The 17846-nt window shown below is 43.6% G+C and overlaps 1 long non-coding RNA gene and 1 other non-coding gene across 2 annotated transcripts; both read right to left on the bottom strand.

The window, feature by feature from the left end:
• Window positions 1-898: 898 nt before the first annotated feature.
• On the bottom strand, window positions 899-1039 carry LOC116081322. Its single transcript, XR_004114821.1, has one exon. It is a non-coding gene; the product is annotated as a small nucleolar RNA SNORA48 (small nucleolar RNA).
• Window positions 1040-14070: 13031 nt separating this feature from the next.
• On the bottom strand, window positions 14071-14724 carry LOC116080650. The gene is made up of 2 exons (XR_004114517.1): window positions 14581-14724; window positions 14071-14213 (listed from the first exon to the last, which is right to left on the bottom strand). It is a non-coding gene; the product is annotated as an uncharacterized LOC116080650 (long non-coding RNA).
• Window positions 14725-17846: the final 3122 nt, after the last annotated feature.

Here is a 17846-nt window from a genome sequence, read left to right as displayed (position 1 = left end):
GGTTCATGACGGAAGGGCTCTACCCAGCCTCTACCCAGGGCTAGCTGTCCTGGCTACCACAGGTTGCAAGAGGTGGGGGGTAGGCATCACCCTGACACCCACACCACTTGACGCCACATCAGTGGCAGGCCCAGCTCCCCCATGCTTTCATCCTCAGTGCCAGCTTACCTGTGTCCCTCCACAAGAGCCAGCTCTACTGTGCTGCCCAGGCAATATGCAAGGTGCTGCAGCTGGTGAGAGGCAGGGACAGCTCTCCCACTCTCCTGACCCCAAGGCCCGGTCTCCTCATTGTCACAGGTGGTGAGGGGTAAGGGGGTATGACCCCCATGCCCATACCACGTCAGGGCAGGTGAGTAGTCCTCGGAGCTGGCTCGCCTGTACTCCCTCCACCAGGGCCAGCTCTACTGTGAAGCCCAGGAAAGGTACAGAGCCTGCTCTACCAAGCTGATGAGGGGCAGGGCTAATTCTCCAGAGCTCATGCTCCTCAGCAACATCTCAGGCTGGGACCTCACCAGGGCTCCAGGTGGCAGGGCTGGCCACTCATACCAGGCTTCTCCTCTCCACCCTTGAGTCTCCAGTTCCATCTCTCTTCATAAGGCTCAAGCTGCTCCATTTCTCTCTTTGTCTCACATCTGATCACCTCATACTCACACATTGTGGTGGCTCCCACTGCAGGCTGGCCACACCGATGGATGGCTCCTGGGTGAGATCTTTTATCAGCACTGCATGCTGTGGCAGCGAGTGGGTGTCTGTGGCATACCTATGCTATGCACTGGAGCATGTCTGTGGCCCGCACAGCAGTCTTCAGGTCTCTGTCTTCCTCCTCCTGTGCTGTACCACCTGGATTGGATTTGATTGATTTGATTTGATTTGATTGATTTGATTTGATTTGATTTGATTTGGAATCCTAGGCATAAGACAGTTTTGACCACCAAGCCAGGCATCAGGCTAGGATGAGCAAAAGACTGGTACCTGCTCTCCCCCTGACTGATCTAAGAACATCACAAACAAGGTGTCTCTTTGCCCATTGCCAGGGGCTACACATATATTTTTTTTAATCTTAAAACTTCAAAATTCAAGCCTTACTGGAAATAGGATATATGTAAGGGACTGTGAAATTGAAAAGACATCGAGACAAAAGGCAATGAAGAGCAGAGCTGCATGTCAAGGAGCTGTGCGACCAGAGCAGTTTAATTGCGTCTGTGGTTAGAGAGCCATGAAGCTGGCCAAAAAGAAGCCAAACAGATTCTCCCGGTCACAGAGACTGTGCGCTTCCTATGTCCTTGGGGCGGGAGGACTGTATCCACTCACAGATGGGGATCTGTTGAAGTAGATGAAGGATAAGTGGGAGCTTCCTAATTCCTTCCACTTATCCGCACCATTAAGCCAGCAGTGTCAATCAAAAGCAACATTATGAAAATCTGTCCAATTTACGTTCCAAGCGAGGGTGCCAAGTGCTAAAGAAAATAGATTAGCAATTAATTTAGCAGTAGGGACCGTCCCGATGACAGGCTGCCTCAAATTTTCAGTTATAACTGCTTCCTTGAAAGAACTGTTAAACATGAGAGCAAATATTTCAAAAATTGAAGCTTTATAAAAACCTCACCAAGAACATGCATCTGGGCTGAATTTCCTCAGTCATTAGAGTGTCCGCCAATTGGTCAGTATGACTTTGCTGTGGCTAAGTTTTCTGATGGGCAGAGTGTGCACAGTGACAGCTCTTCTCCTTAGAGTGTGCCTGCATCATTCAATGAAATGATACTTGCCCAATCCTCAGCACAATGTGACCGTGACCCAGCACATAGTAAAGATTCAAGAAATTGCAGGCCTGGCTACAGTTATCTGTGATAATGAGGGAAGCCTGGGCTTGCTACTTTACCTTCTTATATCCTTCATTAGCCTGAACTGCCGAAGGCTGAATGAGGGCCCCACATCAATTGAAACCTAACTTCCAACATGGCCAACTTTGGAGGTCAGGCCTTTGCGGGATGAAGACTCATGCAAATGAGCCCTCTGCACACACAAGGCTAACACACTAACCAAAAGGACCTTGTGGCACCTTTGCCTCCTCTGCCGTAAGGCAATACAGCAAAACATTGGCCACTGATAACCCGATAGGAGACCCTTGGACACCACAGATATTTCATTCTGTGGTGATATTTCATTGGTCCAGAGCTGTGAGGAATAACTGTCTGCTGTTTGGAAGCCACACCATCTATGAGTCTATGACATAGCAGCGCAAAAGAGCCAAGACAAGAAGATCAGTTCAAAAGCTTTAGCTTCAGGACAAAGCTCCAAGTCATACACAATCATAGAAACGAAGTATAAGCGGAAACTCATTTATAAAAGCCCTAAGAGCGAAAATGTGTCATTTTGCTAGGGGTGTCTCATGACACTGTGCCACAGGTTTGACAGCCTAGTAACAACAATACAAATTTACAATTTGGGGGGCTAGAAGTTCTATGAAGACACTTCTGTGCAAAGCGTGAGTAATAACGGCTCTCCTATCTACAGTGTGCCTGGATCGTCAAATGAGATAATACTTGCAATCCTTAGCACAATGTGACTGCAACCTGGCATATAGTATAAACTCAAGAAATCGCAGGCCTGGTTATAGTTATCTGTAACAACGAGGAAAACCCTGGGCTTTCTGTTGATGCCTCGCCTTGGCTAATAGATGCTCACCTTTCCCCTCTATTGTCATGTGGTTTTGGCAATGTATATATCTAGATCTTGATCCTCATATCGGCACTGTTCATACTAGGCTAGAGCTCGCCCTAGTGACATCACTTAATTTTAATCACCTTTTAAGAGATTCTTTGGTAGTTAATGTTAGTTATCAACTTGGAAAGATTCACCCTGAATATGGATAATGATATCTTTGCTTTATGTGTACATGCATGTGTGTTCACATATGTGTGTGCATGTGTGCTTGTATAAGTACATACATGCTTATGTGTACTCATGTGTGTGCTCACATATGCATGTGTGCTTGTGTATATGTGCATGTGCTTGTGCCTGTGTGTGCACATGTGTGTGCACATATGTGCATGCATGTGTATCTCTGTGTGTTCTACTCTCCCTGAGCAGTTGTGTTTTGTTGTTGTTACCATTGCCCACAGCATTTGGAATCCAGATTCTTTAGTCTTTAAACACTGATTCAAACTTGTCTACAACTGAATAAAGAAGTGCCACCCAGCTTGGGTTGAGCCATGTTACCGCCCACACAGAGATATTGAGAAATGATATTGGAAATTTGAGCCCTAAAGAGACTGAGATTTCAGTCTGGATGGAGCTTAATCATCTCCAGTGACTCAGTTATGCTCTTTACTGGAAAACTGGGGCCACTAAACTGTGTGACATTCTTTAGCCATGCAATCTAAAGTGAAGGATATCCCTAGACACATATTGTATCTACAAACACAGAACCTATGCTCGCTCTTTCTATGCTGTAGAGAGATCAACTCCACACTGTCACCCTATATTAACTGGCATCATTCTTCATTTAAAATATAAAGAAACAAAAGTTCACCATACACTGGAGAAAAATGAAGAGTTGGGGGAAAGAGAAATCAAGACCAGGGCTGTTAGGTTTGGATACGATTTCTCTTCCCAGGGCTGCATTGCAATCTAGTCATCTTTGTGAGTTATTGATAGGGTGAAAATGGAACCTGGCTACAATGGCTATCAGTTATCAGAGGGGATTTCTAAGATAAGATAAAGCCATTAGTATCTCCTGATGAAATCCTAGTGGCTTTGTAAGAAGAGAGAGACTAGACACACAGATGCATGTGCCACCCTGTCTCCTGACAGATGTCCTGAGCTACCTCATGTCTCTGCCAGCAAGAAGGGCAACAGTACGTGTCTTCAATCAACTATGAGCCAAAGTTCATTCTCTCTCTCTCTCTCTCTCTCTCTCTCTCTCTCTCTCTCTCTCTCTCTCTCTCTCTCTCTCTCTCTTCCCCCTTCCCCCTTCTTCTCTCCCTGACCCTACTCAAAAGTAAAGTTGCTTGTACAGAGAACCTCAGCGTCGGCTCAGGACCCCAAGACCAAGTTCTCAGCACAAAGGAGGTTTATTTGTCTTCGAGGGACAGAGGGCAGGGATAAGAGGAAACAGAGGAAGAGGAAGGAGGAGAAGGAGACAAGGGAGAGAGGAAAGGGGTATCTGTCCTGGAGGACACCAACTGACACTGGAGAGATAGACGTGGCCCATAGGCAAATGACACTTTATAAAGGGAGAGGGGGAACCCTGTATTAGGAGGAGGTGTTTAATTCTAATTGGGCATATTAATTAGGTGGGCCAAAGGGGACTTTTGATTGCTGGGCTTCAATACCTTAATAGCTGGACATAACTTCAATTTTTTCAAGTGCCTTTTTTTAATGATGGTTCTTTAACCTCCTTTGTAGCCCACCACCCACCAGAGGTAGTGGAAAAGAAAGGATACAGGGGAAGATAGCCTGTTTAAAAAGGTTCCTTGGAGCAATTCCCATCTATGTTGTCTGGAAATCAGCAGTTCAGTTCACAGGTTAGCAGCAGCAGCTTGATCCATTCACAAACACCTCATGGATACACCAACAGTCCAGTTTGGTAGAGTCGGGATAGCAAATATGAATCACCAATCAGTAGCTGTGGCACAACCTAGCAGAGACAGCCAGGCCTCAATCTCAGTTCCCGTCAGCAGGAGGGACCAGGAGGGTCGCCAGAAGTTCTTTGCTGTGCCTCTCTCAGGGAAGCGAAGGTCAGCACAGAGGCAAGACCACACAAGTGTTGCACAACTAGTTCTATAAGCAAGCCTAGCTCAGCCCTCTGTCACTGTCCATCAATTCTTTTCTATATACCCTCCAAACATCATGTGTCCTCCATGGGTCTCGCATCAGCACGTGTGTCTGTCTCATCTCACTCTGCCTGCCAATCAGCCTGAATCTGAGGAAGCGGCAAGAAACTGCAGCACACCACCTCATGTTTTTTGGTGTGTTTCTCCCTATGAAGTCCTGACAAATGCAACTCAACTACACAATGTGAGGAGAACCAATAGATGTGTGTCATTAGCAAAGGATCTTTCATCGTGTGTCCTTTCACGTGCTTGCTTTAGCAGAACATCCTCTCTCCTGTGTCTGCTTCAGCCAAATGTTCCTTCATGAATTTGCCTTAACCTTTCACCTGTGTCCACTTCAGCTAAACTTCCCTTCAAGTGTTTGCCCCAGCATAACACCATCCAACTGACTTTCCACAGAACCCTTAAGTTTCCACTGCAGCTGGACCTTGGTGGTCAGCCTTAGGAGGAAGAAGTGGCCAAGTAAGGGAATAGACCTTGGTTGCTAGCTTTAGGAATGTAATCTAAAGGTTTTTCATCAAGACAGAGGGAATCCTGAAGAAGGGCAATGCCTGACAGAGTCATACTTGCAAGCTGGCTAGAGTCCCTTCAACCTGTATTGAATATTTCATTATAGCTATAAATAAAACAAATAAAGCCAAAGGGATTCAAAGATTCTTCAAGGGATAGAAGAAAGGACAAAGTTGAAGTAAAAGAAAAATGAAAACCAAGAAGGTGGTACATTTTAAAAGAAAATAATGGGGACACTCAACAATGTTCTAATAAAAGTTCACACACACACACACACACACACACACACACACACCAATAAACAAGAAGGAAAGAATTATAAGGTTTTTTTTTCCCCTCAAAATGCTAACCTTCATTCTGAAGAGACTATACAGTACCAAACACCACAGAAGACAATACAGTCACAGCACTTCAACACATCAAAAATGAAAAGTCTCAATATTTTGGGGAAACCCAGTTTACTCACATAGAAGAGAGAATCCGATTAAGTGAGCAACTCTGAACTCAAGTGTTCAAAACCTTGGGAACATTTACCTACAAATGTTCTAGAAGAGGATGGCTTTTAATCTAACGTTCTAGACGCAGAAAAATTCTAATTGGGAATACAAATGAAATATAGATTTCTCAGGTGGGGCAGATTTCCCTTCCAGCAACCATTGCTACAATTAGTAGTTTCAGAAAGAAACAGTCTGGAGAGGTTGTCTCTGTACTCAGGAAGGTTGATGACTGAGGAGGGTCTAACACAGCAGGGCAGGCAGTCTATGCTTTACTCTGTGTCTAACTGTCTATTTCCACAATAATTTGAAAGAAAATATGTCCTCCCAAGATTTCAAAATCTTAGATGCCATACTCTGAAACCAGGTAAATATTAGAACTTTAATTTTTTTTTAATCTTTCTGCTGTGATCACAGACCATCACACATATTTCAGTTTAGCCAAGGCACACTAAGCCACTTCTCTACCTTAAGCTCTGTAGACTCAACGGCAGCTGGTAAGATGAAATGCCAAGGTTATATTTCCATCTGGAGACTCTTGGGGAGAATCCATTTCCAGGTCTTTCCCTGTCTTGAGGTTTCCTGCACCTTGGGTCTATGGATGCCTCCCTCCATCTTCAGTGTCGGCGATGGTAAAGCTTTTTCACTCTATCCACCTTCTAGCTCTGTGCCACTCAGTAATGTTCTCTACCTTTAAAATTCTGCGTCATTAGACCATATGATCTTGATAGTTTCTCCTACCTCAAGCCTTTCTTGGCAAATTTTTTATTTCTGGGAAAGGTGATGTCGCAGATGATTGGGTTTCTCTTACTGACATCTTTGGAAGACCATTAGTCTGCCTTACACACTTGATGATACATGTGGATAAACATGGAAATACTCTGTTGGCTTGGGAACCACCTTTCAGATTGTTCACAGTTATTATCGGTATACTCAGTGACAGTCAGGGTTTTCTGTGAAGCCATCTATGGTTTTCATGGCATCAAAGAGTCACATTCCAGTCCCTTTAAGTACACCAAAAGAGTTTAGTTCATTTCACACTTACCTATGCCTAACTCCTTGTTCTAGCAGAGAAGGAATAAGCTGGGTCTGTGCCAAAGAACCAGATCATGAAAGAGGTCATAGGGATTGGGTGGTAGGAAGTATTGTGTTTTAGAGAGAGAGAGAGAGAGAGAGAGAGAGAGAGAGAGAGAGAGAGAGACAGAGACAGAGAGACAGAGAGACAGAGAGACAGAGAGAGAGCCAGGATATGCTTTGTAGAGGGTGGTATAGTGAGGTGGGAGAAGGTGCCTCTGCCGGCCCATGCTGAGGCATCCCTTCCCCCTACGGTACCAGCCATATACCAATGGGTATAGTGTAGGATAGAGTTTATTTAGGGCATGGGAAGGGGAGTTGAGATGGAGTAGAGGCACACAAAGAGAGAGAGACAGAGAGACAGAGAGAGAGGAGGAGAAGCCAGCCAAGAACATGTGGAGGGAGAGGTGGTAGGGGGAAAGGGAGAGAAAAGGGGGTTAGGGGGAGAAAAAGAGTCAGAGTCAGAGAGTCAGAGAGTCAGAGAGTCAGAGAGGCAGAGAGGCAGAGAGGCAGAGAGGCAGAGAGGCAGAGAGGCAGAGAGGCAGAGAGGCAGAGAGAGAGGCAGAAAGAGAGGCAGAGAGAGTGAGCAGGACCAAAGAGTCCCTTTTATAGCTAGCCAGGCATACCCGGCTACTGCCAGGTAACTATTGGGCAGATATTAGAAAAAATGCTAACTGGAAGGCTAGATTTTATGATATTTTTTATTTTTAAACTGAGTTTTTACTAATCATAAAGTGAAAACTGGAGAATTTAGGGTTTTTTGTTTTCTTTTCTTTTTCTTTTTAAGAAACCTGAATGTGGCTTTCAGTTTCTCCTGCATCCTCGTTTAGATCACGCTGTTGTCACAAAACCTCTGCCCTTCTAATATTTTCAAACATGAGATCATCTATGTAGACTTAAAATTATTCTCTGTTGTTCTCCCCTCAGATCTATGCTAAGATGTGAGAGCAAGCCTGCCTGCATACTACAGAGCTGAAGCCCCCAAAACAGCAAGCAGGAATCCTCAAATGTGAACCACAGCAAGCCTTTGCAACAACAATAAACACTTTCTGAATTCATCAGAGCATTGAATTTACCCAACCACCTATAGGGCGTTGAAGCTAAGAACACAAAACCTCACAGTATGGCACCTGCTGGGTGCTTTGAAGGTGACTCAGAACAAAGCTTTTCTGACTCCACCCTGCCCTGCTCTCTGCCCTTCTGTCTATTCCAGACTAATTTATAAAAGCCAGAATTCTTCCTTTCCAATACAAGCCATCAAACCTGGGAAAGGCACCCTCTGACCTTGTTCTTTCTCTATTGAATGCCTTCATATGACAATGGCCTGTCCCATACATGAGAGAAATGAATTCTACAAACAGAACCCAAGAAGGATTTGAACAGGCAGGCCCTTTGGGGTACCCCCACCCCCAGCCTATTACCAGTGATTCATACCTTTCGCTCAGTCACATTTCTACATGGCTATCTATCTCCCCAATAAGCCTAAATTTAATATTAGACATCTCCGTGGGCCTTTGCATCTTCTTTGCCCAAGGCTTTCATGTCACAGAAAACTTGAAGTAAACAAAATTAATGTTTATTTACTGATTAATCTGTCTTTTAATATGGGGGTGTCTTCTGTGGCTTTCAGTCGATGATAAGGAAATGTTCCCCTTGCTCATCCCCTTGGGGCTAAGATTAACATCCCCACTTATAAGTGAGCGGCTAAGACTCAGTCTGTCTACTTCACTCAGCCCACTCATAGGAAACTGCCAGGCTTGGGCTTCAGAGTGTTTTTCGATCTTTGTGTCTCCAGCACCCCGGAGGCCCTAGGACATCTTGTTCTTTTTGTAGATGATTACTGTAGGAACTCAATCTAGTGTATTTATAAAAAGCTCTTTAATGGTGTTGAAACAGTAACATCAGGTAACGGTTTGAGTTTGTACTGTAGGCTAGACAATGCACCAGAGGCTTATATAATCCACTCAACTGCTTTGTGAGGAAACATTTATAGATGAGGAAATGGAAGATTAGGCAAAATCACTCCATAACTTGCCCTTGGTCACACAAGAAACAGAGCAAGAACTTCACCCTGGATCCATCATAGACAGAACAAAGCCTGCTCTCCGGGGCAATCAATGGCTCCTTTACTGATCTCAGGTCTGCTCCCCAACTTATGTACACACATGAAGCTGTAAAAGACACAGCAGCCAATTGCTACAGAATTAGAAAGGAAAACCTAACAGCTTGCGCTGATACACAAAAGGAGAGAATGGAAAAGCCCTTAAGTTATATTTTGGGTCCTTGCTGTGATTTTATAGGAAGAAAAATTGGAACCTCCAAGAGGGCTAATGAAATATAAAGTCATCCTGTGGTACAGGAGGGAGTGGCCACATGGGAGATGCACGGTGCTAAGCTGTGGAGGAAAGCTATTTGAGAGCCAGGCGAAGCAGTAAGGCGTCCAAGTATGGGTACAGAGAGCCGAAGTATGCATCCCATGAGAGTCCAGAAAAAGGAAGAGCTCAGCCCAGAGGAGGATGAAACCAGTCAACAGAGAGCAGAGGCACGGTATCTAGAGCATCAGCTACTTGGTTTAAATCAAACTCACTGCACAGAGGTGACTTTGGATCAAGCACTCATCCCTCTCCAGGCTGATCTGGAACTTACAATGCAGCCCAGGCTCTTTCCTTAGCTACCCACATGCTGAGGTTTACACACTGTGAACAGCTTCAATATACGTATAAGGAATTGTAGGGTGGGACGCAGTTGGCAGAGCTGAAGCAAGGCCCCACAAAGCTGTTCAAATCAGGAACTGCAGTTGACAGTTTCTTCCTTAGTAGACTATTCGTCCATAGAATCCATGATCAGTCTTCAGAGGGACATAAACAGGCAGACAATTACATAGACAGTTGGGTGTGGAGGCCATCAGAGTTTACTTGCTTTACGTTTATTTTTAAATTGCATCTCGATGGTTCTCTTAAAGGGCACCAGCCACAAGAGCTGGGACACAAGGGATGGAGGTAGGACATCAGAAATGGAAAGGCACAAAGGAGGCAAGAAAACAGTCATGAGTGACTTCATTTCTATCAACCCCAGGCCTGCTCTCTGCTGGATTTTTTCAGTGTTTCGGCAACTACATTTGTACACAACGATGATCAACTTGATTATCATCTTGTTGATATATGTCCATGCATGATGCAAGAAAAATGTCCCTCTTGAAGGACAGCAGTCGTAATAGAACACCTTGTGGGTCCCCCCACCAACAATTCCAGGCTGTTGGGAACAGGAACCTAGAAAAGTCACTAGAGTGTTGCTAAGCAAGCAAAAACCTTCAAAATCCCTGGGATCTAGGCTTTGGCTAGTCTGTTAACCTTGCACTGTAGACAGTTTATTGGATTTTGTGTTTGTCTGCTTTGAATGAGTACAAAAAAATAAATAAATTAACAGAGGCCTTCACTTAAAGGCAATAACTTGCATTCTCTATCTTCTCTGTTTGATACTGTATTGACAGTGAAATAAGTCCCATGTGTACATGTGATGCATACGCACCCAGAGTGCCTTTCACATTGGAAACACATGTGGCTGAGTTCTGCCTGGTAAGTGACTACATATTTGTAGCAATCGTCTGGCTGGAGGTTCAGCCCCTATGCTTTGTTGGGCACATATTTGCTTTGTACAAAATGTGCCACATATTTCTGCTTAGAGCATGGAACTTGGACCCTGTGACAAAAACAGAACCAAACCGTGCAAACGTTTAGACCATACGACCTGAGGCCACGGCAAAGAATATTTCTATTAGAGCTACTTTTGCCTTCTTTTTTTGTGGCTTTGGCATCACAACTTGCCACCAAGCAATTTGCTCAGAAGTCTGTTATGATCAGTCCTCTTTCTTTGTCCTGGCCAAGGACAGTGAATTGCACCAAGTGTAGTTCCAATTCCAGCTAAGTTGTATGTCAGAAAGTCGCTGCTGTGGCCTTACATCATGACAGACAGCAAGAAAAAGAATGCCAGTAAAAGTGGAGCTCAAATTTGATGGTAACATCATTGCCTTGTTTGGTTTCTTGGCTTCAAACTGAATGTGTACTAATGTTATAGGGAAGATTAAACTGTATGTAAAGCATTTCCATGTTTGGCATGTAAGAGGCACTCAGCAGAAGGGACTAAGTTAAACACCTTTGTTTTATGCCTTCAAGGACTTACCTTTATCAGAAAACTCATCACACTAATGTGCTCCGGCTCTGTTTACTTTCCTGTCACTTCATGCAAATAGGCTTAGTGTCTATATTTCAAGCACATAAATCATTAAAGTTTGTCGGATTGCAGTGTGTAGAAGGCTTGTCTTTGGCCATCAGCCAACCAGTGGTTATGCTGACACCAAACTCCATCTGCTTCCAAAAGGTTAGCTCTTTTCCTCGGCCGTATTTTCTATTTTTTTCTGTTTATTGGTACAATAGATACCTAAACCAGAGTTTTAGAAGAGTACCTAGACATGATTATACCCTTAGAACTCTCAAACTGACAATTGAAGTCCATGCCCAGGACCCGTTATCCTGGAACTCATAACACCACTCTGCAGTGATAAAGTCTGTTATGGTTGACTAGTTTTATGGTTTGAATGTGAAACATGCCCCATGGATCCACAGCTTGAGCAGTTGATCTCTGTGGCAGTATTTGGAAGGTTGTGGAATCCTTAAGACAGTGGTTCTCAACCTGTGGGTGGTAACCTCTTTGGGGCTAATATATCAGATATCCTACATATCATATATTTATATTATTTACATTATGATTCACAACTAGCAAAATTACAGGTATGAAGTAACAACTAAATAATTTTGTGGTTGGAGCGGGGGTCATGGCAACATGAGGGACTGTATTAAGGGGCTGCAGCATTAGGAAGGTTGAAAACCACTGCTCTAAGAGGTAGAATGGAGCTAAAAAGAAGTAGATCACTGGAGACTGGGTTTCAGATTTTACAGTCTTCCCCTGCTTTCCTATTCACCTTTGGCTTCTTGACTTTGGATACATTGTGCCTAGCTGGCCTTCCCTTGGGGCCTTGTCTTTCCTGCATGATAGAATGTGTCTTCTTGAATTGTAGGCCAAAATAATCCCTTTCTTTCTTAAATTGATTATTGCCAGGAATTTTGTGGCAGCAACAAGACAACTGACACCTGCACATTGTGACAACCATGGCATCAAGAGACCTAAGCAAAACAGATTCCTCCTTGGTCCACTCTAGGGGAAACCATGGAGACAACATTCAGGTACTCTTTAGAGGCAGGGAAATAGCTTGGGCAGAAATGAAGAAAGGCTCTTTGATTCTATGAGGTATCATTTTAAAAAACTGATGGGGAAACCCAATTCTATGCAAGGGAAGGAGTCTTAGAACCATTAACTTGGTCACTCTGTTCTCTGCTAAATTCACAACTCTGCAACACTTCCCCAAAGCAATGTGGTACTCAAGTGTCATTCAGAGAGGATGAAGGCGTCTGAGATTAATGGATGAGAGGCTCCACTCTACTATCCTGAAATACCAATAAAGAGGAGGGAAATCTCATAAAATGTGAGAGCTCCAGAATTCCCACGTTGAGGCAGATATGAGAAAAGGCATGAGTGAGACAACATGAGATCCTGATTGTGCCAATCAAACCCCATCCTTCGCCATCAGTGTGCAGTCCACAAGTTTCTCACTGACTTCAGATAAAGACGTGTGCCTTTTAAAAAACAATAACAGGATAGTGTCCATGATGCGCTCACACTCCTACAGTGGCAAAGAGATAGAAGCAGAACCTGTGTAACTGGTGCTGCTACTGACGTCTCAGTTTGTGAATGGAAAGAAACTGGGAAAACAGAAGATGACTCCAATTAACATATGAATGCCTGAAATATTTTTGAAATACAAATGCTCCTAGTGTTTTTTAAAAAATTTAAAATACCTGTGTAGTTTCTATTCAGTCAGTCATGAGCTCTTTAATTGCCTCTGACAGAAGGGAAGTTGTGTTCTCAAAACGTAATTCTGAGAGGGCTGCAGAGTGTGGCAAGATGCCAGCACGGCAGGATGATTGGTTTCCCAGTAACCAGCAGCAGCTCAAGGATGTACACGAACAATTCAGCTTCCTCGGGCTGATCACTTACACTGTTAATAGTTTGAATGTGAAATGTCCTCACAGGCTCGTGCATTGGGATGTCCGGTTGGCAGGGACCAGATTTAGGATAGCTACTCTACATCATCAGTTTGAGCCAAGCAATTGGTCAGATGCATCTCTGGGGATATCAGTGAAGGCATTTTCAGAGGAGATTAATTGAAGGGAGAAAACCCACCATGAATAAGGAGAGTACCAGCCCCTGGGCTGAGGGCAAAGAGAGACCGTCAGCCAAGCACCACCATTCCCCATTCCTCTTCTCTCTCCTTCCTGCTTCACCTCTGCTACATGCCACTCTTCCATGATGCTCTGCCCAAGTGTGTGGGACCAAGTGACCATAGACCAAGCCCTGTAAGACCATGAGCTGAAGTAAGCTTTTCCCCATTTACTTCTCTCTGGTATTTTGTCACAGAGATGCAGAAAGTAAGTGACACACAGGGGGGCCGCAGCTACAACTCTATGTCTCCGGCCTTGTGTGTTCAGAAGCAATCTTGGCAATAGAGGTTCCTCGGCCAAGTCAGCCATTCTACGCTCCACATTTGATGTCACGGGTGCTCGTGTTCTGGGAGCTATTTCTAAAACTCTGTTGTAAAAACATTCGAAGCAGTAAATTTATCCCATCATCATCAACAACAAAAGTCTAGTCAAGTGGGATTCATCCCAAAGATGTAAGAAAGATTTAACACTTGTAAATCAATAAATGCAATACATCTCATTTAGGAGAATGGAGAATCAGAGATATAAGAACGCCTCCAATAAATAAAAAGAACCTATGGTCAGATTCAACAGTCTTTCATAATTAAAAAAAAAAAAACACTTAAGCTATGTATGGACAGACAATACCTGAAAATACTAAAAGCCAGGTGTGAAAAATTCACAGACAACACCATACTAAACAAGGAAAAGCTAAAATCATTCCTCTAAGATCTGTATATAAGGATGTCCACAGTCACTGTTCTCATGCAATATGGCATTGAATGTCTCAGTTACACTAGAAGAAATGAAGTGCATCAGAACTGGAAAGAAAGAACACAATTATCCGAGTTTCGATTTGACATCATTTTATATAGAAAGGTAAATACTCCAATAAAAGTTGTTACAACTGATAGGCGAATCCGACGAAGTCGAAGGACACAGAGTCAGCAGAGACATAGTAGCAGTAGCATCTTAGGCACCGGTAACTTGATGAAAATAAAAGTAATGAAATATTCATGCTGTTCCAAAAAATCTTTAGAAGGAAATGAAAGATACATGCAATAAACATGGTATTGTTGCATGAATAAAGGGTACGGCAACAGGAAAAATAGATCCCACGCTTACAGATCAGAAGAATTAATATTGTAAAAATGATCATATTATCCAAAATTATGCATAGGTTTAAGCCCACCAAGATACCAAAACTATTCCCACAGAAATAAAAATTTCCCGAAGTTCATCTGTAACCACAAAAGATCCAGATTAACCAAAGCAGTTCTCAGGGAGCAGGAAACGGAAGAGAGCACAATCCTGCACTGAAAACATACTGAACGAAACAAACAAACAAAATACCTGTCCACTGGCTTGCCTGACCGCCAGCCCACCAGGGCTGGCTAACTCAGATACCATCCAGGCCTGGAGCCAGCACTTTGAGTTGGTCCATCCCAATACCTTTCAGGGGAGCAGGGGAAGGAGTTGGCCTTCTAGGACCAGTGCCACAGGATCTCCACAACTCTAGGCAACACGAGGATATCCAAAAGGAGTCTCAGCTGTGGTCTATGATGTCATAACCACAAACCTTGAGCCAGAGCAACAGCTTGTTGCAATGAACATTTTCATGCAAAGCTATTTGGGATTTATAAGTCTACACATATACGTACATGGGCTATGTGACGCACTGCAGCTTCTAATTCCACAACAACAGATGAATATATGAGGGAGAGGTAGGAAAAATGGAGAAATGGAACAGTGTGTGTGCAGTGGAGACAGGTTAGAGTTAGGGGCATGACAGTTGTGACAAATGTGAGTGAGGGAAGGCTGTGGTTGGTCGACTGAGGAAGAGGTCATTACCCAGTAGGGTCAGCCCAGTGGTGGTCAGCAGTCTGGAGCTTATACGGAGTCAGCCTCCAAACCAACTGCCCACCCCTATGGTCATCCTGGTTCTGAGCAACAACTGAGTGTTTGAGATGAAGACTGGCTTGTTTCCTTGAAAATCCTCCACGGTCCATACTTCTCTCAGGGGCCATGATGGTTGGATGCTCATGGGCCAGTGCTATTGCCAGGAACCGTGTAGAAGCCCAGGATCTGTTGATCCCACAGGCTACTTTTGCAGTGGTATGGATGACTATGGGCATGCAATTGAGAAAGAAAAACAGAGAAGGTTTCTGTGACAAGCTCCTAACCCCACTCTCAAAAAAGAACAAAACAAAACAAAAAAACAAACAACAAAACAAAAAAAAAACCTCTATCAACCTAAAAAGAAAGTGACCAAGGAGAACTCTTGAAGAGAGTGATAAGAGGGCTGGAGAGATGGCCCAATGGTTAAGAGCACTGAATGCTCTTGCAAAAGACCCAGGGTCAGTTCCTAGCACCCACATGGTGGCTTACAACTGTCAGGCTTCATTCAGTTCCACAGTGTCCAATGCTGCCTTCTGACCTCTACAGGCATGCATATGGTACATAGTTGTAGATACGAGCAAAAGTACTTATATACATAAATAAATCCCCCCAAATAAACAAAAACCGTGATAATGATGCTGAAGTGCAGCTCCCCACAATTAATGGCTTCTGGTGCCAATGGGGGCTAGGGATGAGGGGTGTGGTGTAGATGGAGGTCGGGGGGAAGGGTACAGATGGGGAAGAAGCCAATTCTCTTTAGGGGGCTGGCCACCGGGAGTCTGACCATGTCCCAGTGAGTAAATGGATACCACAAAATGGACTTGTTTTGTTTCCTTTCTTTCTTCTTCTTTTTTTAGGGGGAGAGGAGAAGAAGGAAGGAAGGTCAAGGGTAGAGAAGCAGACATGGAAGGACAGGAAAGTGAATGCGATGGGTACATGATGTGAAACTCCCAAAGAATCAATCAGAAATATAATGTTGGGGGGAAGTCAAAGGGACCATAGAAAACAAAGCATGGGGCATAGAGGCAGACACCTGTAAAATGAACATTTAGAGGTAGAGGCAGGATCAAGAGTTCAAGGTCATGTGTGGCTACATAGCAAGTTGAGCCTAGCCTGTGCTATATGAGACCTTATTTCAAAAGGAAAAAGGAGAAAAGAAAAACGGTTTAAAGATCTGAACAGTTATTTCATGTAAATGTTCAATTTAAATACACGGTAATTCCACCACTCAGGAGACACCACAAGGCTGGGGACAGCCTGAGCTACATACTGAGTTCTATAGTATTGTGAGCTACATAGTGAGACTTGACTCATTAAATAAAACTCTCATCCTTCCCCAAAAGAAAAAGTCAGTATCACTGGTCCTCTAGGAAATTCAAAATTATAATGCTAATGAGGACGTTAAGAAAGGGGCCCTCCCACATGCTGTGGGAGGAGATGTAAACTAATATGGCCATAGCAGAAAACACCATGGAGATTCCTGACCGAGCTGAGAGCAGAATCCATGGGAGCCACTGGTCCTACCATCGAGTTTAAATCCAAAGTAAACAGAACCATGTGCAGAAGAGATCTGCACACGCTGCTGTATTTCTTCCAGGACTCCTTACAACAGCCAAGAAACAAAAGCAAACAAGGTATCCATTAGCAGACAATTGAGTAAAGCGAATGTGGTATATGAGAGTTCTATAATGGAATTTTATCCAGCCATAAACAGAATGAAATGCTGTTGATTGAAGCTGTGTGGGTATGACCGGAGGTCATTTTGTTAAGTGATATAAGCCAGACTCAGAAAGACCAACACTAGAGGCCCTCCCTCATTTATGTAAACTGAAAAGCCAGCCTCATTGAAGAATAGAGAAATAGTGGTCATGTGAAACTCAGAAGGTGGGAGGTGGGAGGGAAAGAGGTTAGCCATGGCACATTGAAATGCAGAAGGAATGGCTGACTCTGGGGTTCTATATTCTCAATGCACGAACTATTTACCACAGCAGTGAATGGTAGATTGAAAAGTAATGGGAAAATAGAATCTGGATCTCCAACCCATGGAAATAATTAATATTTCAGGAATTGGAAGTTCTTGACACCCTGATTTCATCAGAACACATTGTATGCATTTACTGGGTTACCAGAATGTACTCTATAAAGATATAAAATAGGACTGGCAACATGATTCAGTGATGAAGTTACTTGCTGCCAAGTCTGAAATCCCCAGCACCCACATGGTGAAAGAAGAGAACTGATTCCCGCAGGTTGTCCTATGGACATCCAAATTGACACCATGGCTTGCCTGTGAGCCCACATGAGCATGCGTGAATACACACACACACACACACACACACACACACACACACACACACACAAACAGGCAGATTGAAGGAAGTAATTAAAGAACCCAGGACTTACAGTTATATAGTTAGGTGTGTGTCTCTGTGTGTGTGTGTGTGTGTGTGTGTGTGTGTATCCCTACAAGCCCACTGCAACTTAAAACTCTGTGTGCTTATTGTTAATACCTCCTACCACATCATTTTCATAAGGTTTTGAAAATAAACCCCATATCAGATATATACAAATTATTGCCCTACAAACCTGTCAAATTCTAATACTTTGAAACTCCATTTATTTTTTTTAAATATAAGAGAAAATCTTGCTGGCCTGTAATTAACTACGTAGACAGACTAGTCTTGGATTTGTGTCAATAGTCCTGCTTCTGCCTTCCTAGT

The sequence above is a fragment of the Mastomys coucha genome, unplaced genomic scaffold (genome assembly GCF_008632895.1).
Source record: "Mastomys coucha isolate ucsf_1 unplaced genomic scaffold, UCSF_Mcou_1 pScaffold6, whole genome shotgun sequence".
Classification (NCBI taxonomy): Eukaryota; Metazoa; Chordata; class Mammalia; order Rodentia; family Muridae; genus Mastomys; species Mastomys coucha.
The sequence above is the reverse complement of the archived record's forward strand: the minus strand, read 5'-3'. Positions and strand labels throughout refer to the sequence as shown.